The sequence below is a fragment of the Schistocerca serialis genome, chromosome 5 (assembly GCF_023864345.2).
Source record: "Schistocerca serialis cubense isolate TAMUIC-IGC-003099 chromosome 5, iqSchSeri2.2, whole genome shotgun sequence".
Lineage (NCBI taxonomy): Eukaryota > Metazoa > Arthropoda > Insecta > Orthoptera > Acrididae > Schistocerca > Schistocerca serialis.
In genome coordinates, this window is record NC_064642.1 from 701,690,161 (window position 1) to 701,695,011 (window position 4,851).

The window sequence follows — 4,851 nt, forward strand, 5'->3', positions numbered from 1 at the left end:
TAGAAAAATAACTGATAATAGCTGAAGCGGAGAGGATATGAAATGTAGACTGGCAATGGCAATAACAGCATTTACATAGCAGAGAAATTTGTTAACATCAAGAATAGAGTTAAGTGCCATGAAGCCTTCTCTGAAAGTACACGGTGTGCACAAAGTCCGAGAACACTTTCAATTATTTATTGCACAAGAACCAAACATGTACAGATATCATACATTTGTCATTTTGAAGAGAAACCGTGAAAGCTTTTTTCATGTGTACCGCCACAGCGTAGTTTAATAATCTGCCCATTGTCAGCGCTAGTCGCAAACATGGCGAGTTCAGATGTGGAGCGAGCTTTCTGTGTGTTGGAGTTCGACAAGAAGAAGTGTGCTACAGCTGTTCAACAGATGTTTGGAACCAAGTACGGTAAGAAGCCACAAACAAGGAAGGCCATTTATCACTGTCACAACAAATTCGTTATGACGGGTTGCTTGTGGCGAGAAAAGAGAAGCGGACGTCCCAGTGTGAGTGAAGTGAATGTGGAGCGCGTACGAGAGACATTCGTAAGGAGTCCAAAGATCGGTGCGTAGTACATACCGTGAACTCGAAATGGCTCCAATGACAGTGTGGAAAGTCCTGCGACGGAAGCTGTATATGAAACCACTCACATTTGAGCTGCTGCATCGATGGATCGGCCGTGCTACAGAAGGGGACTTTCTTCTGTGGGCACACATTAATGATCTGCTGTATGTACTGTCTCTGCTACGTGATGTAGCTGAGCTCCGGGAGAGAATACGGGAAGCTACTGCCACAGTCGACGATGCCATGCTGGGACGGGTATGGCAAGAATTCTATTACCCTATTGACATCTGCCGAGTCACTTATGGTTCGCATATCGAATGTCTGTAAAAAAAAAAAAAAAAAAAAAAAAAAAACTTCAGAGTTTCTCTTCAAAATGCAATATGTATGACATCTGTACAATGTTTAGTTCTTGTGCAATAAACAATTGAAAGTGTTCCCGGACTTTATGTACACCCTGTATTTAGCTGGAGTGTAGCCATGTACGGCAGTGAAACATGGACATTAAGCAATTTAAAAAAGAAGAGAATAGAAGCTTTTAAAAGGTGGTGCTACAGACGAATGCTGAAGATTAGGTGGGTAGATTATGTAACTAATGAGGAATTACTGTATAGAATTGAGGAGAGAACAAATTTGAGGCACAGCCTGACTAGAAGAAGGGATCGGTTGGTAGGACATATTCTGAGACATTAAGGAATCATCAGTTTAGCACCGGAGAAAAGTGGGATGGGTGGGAGTGTAGAAGGAGACCAAGAGATTTCTACAGTAAGCAGAGTCAGAAGGATGTAGGTTGCAGCAGTTACTCGGAGATGAAGAGGCTTGCACAGCATATAACAGCTTGGAGAGTTGCATCAAATCAGTCTTCAGACTGAAGACCACAACAACAACAACAACCATTATCATATACATGCTGAAATGTTACGATATACCTGAGCTGTCTACGTGAGATGTCATGGCCGAGAAACCATAGTTCTGGTCTTACGTTTATCTACATAGTTGTCTAATTGTAACCATATAAATTCCAGCCTTAAAATGTGTGCCTTTTCTGTTACAAACACAGAATCCCCCAGCCTTTACGGTAGTTCACCATTGCAACTTGCACAGTCATAGGGCTATAGAATTAACTCCTGAATTTCATTGTCTCTGCTGCAGTGTTCTGCTATGCAGTTCAAAGACACATCATTGCATTTGAAGCTGGTGTATGTTATTTTTAGTAGACTACATATTTTGATGAAGAACAGATAATTCTAAGCCAGTTACTGTGGTGTTTGTCCTTATGATTTCTATTTCCGCTCTGGTAATTGGTGAGTGAACAGTCCAGTGTCCTGCATTCTACTTTCTGTGTAACCATTGAAAAAGTTCTGAACTGGTTGAAACATTTTCAGAGGAGAGAAGCCTATTTTCATGATTTATCCCATAAAGGGCCTAGTCCTCCTACCAGTGCATGTCAACAGGTATCTGACCACATGGTGACCCACCCCCACTTGCTGTACTTTCATCAGTTGCCTCAACCAACTTCTCCTTACCCACACTGTTAAGGTTCAGATCATGCCTTGTGCACCTCCATCTTTCTCTAGTCTCCACTAGTATCAGTGCAAAGTGCGTCCGGTCAGCAATCATCAGTGACATTTACAGCTTCGCACACACTCGCCGTACAGCAGAGTCAGTCTGCAAGTTTCGTGGCGACAAGGGGCAAGTCACTAGTTCGGAGCGACAATATTTTTCTATCACGAAACTAGAATTTGGGTTGATGTACATACCGTGTGTCACTTCTAAGAGTGATAAGGCGCATTTTGTCTGTGTTTTGACATATATTTACAGTTTGTGGTGTCACCGCCAGACACCACACTTGCTAGGTGTCCGTTAGTATACGTCGGACCCGCGTGTCTCCACTGTCAGTGATTGCAGACCGAGCGCCACCACACGGCAGGTCTAGAGAGACGTCCTAGCACTCGCCCAGTTGTACAGCCGACTTTGCTAGCGAAGCTACACTGACAAATACGCTCTCAATTGCCGAGACGATAGCTAGCATAGCCTTCAGCTACGTCATTTGCTACGACCTAGCAAGGCGCCATTACCAGTTTATATTGAGATTGTTATTAATGTATCAACAAGAGCGATGTACACCAATTATGGATTAAAGTTAAGTATTACATCAACTACGTACTTTAGTTGCTACTATAAATTCCCTTAACTGTTCCAGACCTCACGCCAGTTTGCGTGAGCTTAAACGCGTGCATTTCGGCCTCCTCTAGCAACACGGTGTTGGCTCTTCTGCCAACACATCACAGTTTATTAAAAAAATGTTAACACAGAGAGATTTACTAAAGGGGTAACCTGTTTTGGTCAATTGCAACCATCTTCAGATCAACCTCTGATATAATGTTACAACTTAAAGGGACACAGAAACAATTAAAGTTAAAAACTGAGACCTACAAGGGTCATGCAATCAAAAACCGGAGTTTTTAAAGAATTTTTTACGAGAATGGAATACGACACATATTTATTTTTGAACGTAGTCTCACTGAAGTTTATGCCACCAAGGGACAAGCTTCTCAATTCCATGTGCAAAGAATTCTTACGGCGTGTGCACTGGTGGATGGACTACCTCATCACCAACGAACTTTGAGCCACTACGACCTTTACGCCATGAACTACATGGTGGGCTGAAGCGACCTTAATATCGCTGCACTACAACTCACAGTAATGCCCCAGTTTTCCGTATAAAGTCACCAGCTCTCAGGTATTGTCCCCTGTGACTGCGCAGACAATGCGTCTAGAGCATTGTGGTTGTTCATATCATCCTGTTCGAACTTACTATGTACAGTCATGCTAAAAATTATCCGAACGACCTGAATTGCATTTCGCCTGATTCACATACAACTCGCATAACGCAGCTGTCTGGCAGGTCCTCTAATCGCTAAGCGACATGTGAGCATGTTTGAACTAGAAATAATATCACAAAAAGTTCAGTGGTGACTGGTAATCGAACCCCACACATATCGTTGTTTAATACTCACAAAGAGACGTCAGCTACCGAATTTTTCTTCACCAGCAGCTCGGAATAACATCTTTGAGCTTACAGTGATCTTGGAAATATTTCTGTCTCACTGGTAGCGAAAAACGTCAGATACCGTTAGTGTTGACAACGAATGGAAATACATTAAAAATCAAAACTATTATCCACCAGCAGATAAGTGTTCTCATGCTAGAGCTCGATAATACATCATGAAAACTTTAGTGCTGGGTCAGGATTCGAACCCATTCACGTGCAATATGTGGACATGTTGAGGGATCTACAGTTTTGAAAAAACAACAAATTGTAGTCGAGCTGTATTGTCACAAAGGGATCAAATTCCGCGTTAAGGGCGGTCTGAGTTGCATTCTCAGTCCGAAACCAATTTTATCGACATGCAGAAGCTCAAATAAAAGATGGAATAAGTGTCCTGTGACCCCACATAGCGTTTGTTTCGTCACTAGAAATAAATAACTGGTATAAGAAAGGTTACTGGTGACAGAGTTTCTACATGTCGCCGCTCCTGACCACAATGCCATTATACCTTCTTCACGTGTAGTAGCCAGAAGAGAACAGAAACTATCTCTCCCTACCAAAACTCATCGGCAGAAGTTGGAATCGAACCAAGACCATAAGTATATGAACCTAACATCAGTACAACAGACCACTAAATTCTCTTCTTTGTCATTTTTTCTGTTATACCACCGTTGCGCCACACTAGCTGAGAATTCTGAAACACAGGCTCCTTGTAGCTGTTTGCAGCATGTTCAGTACATTCATTTACTTGGTTCACCGAATCGCCATGAACTAGCTGCCTCGGCTACCCAGTGCATACATTCGACTCTATTTTGTAATCACCGAAATAAAATCACATAACTGCCACCTATACAGAACTGCCAACAGTGTAGGATGCATAAATTTAAATACGAAGTGTTCCTTTCCACGTGAGCTACTCTATAGCGCAATCTGTTTGTTGGAAACGTCAGGCAGCACAAAAGAAAAGCTGTAAGTGTCTGTTTCTCAGAAGTCTAAATCCGAACATATGCATTATCTCACAGCATGTGGAATGCGGAAGTTCTGGAGGAATTGTTGTTGACTTCTGGAGGTGCAGTAGCTATGTGTTAGCTAGAAGCTTAACGGGAAGCATCACACTCTGTAGATAAATTGTTGCGAGTTCGTGTTCATTAACTGTTAAATTTTTAAAACTCAGTTCTGCTGTCTGCTGAACTTACCAGTCTAATGGAAGGTAGGAGACGAGGTACTGGCAGAAGTAAAG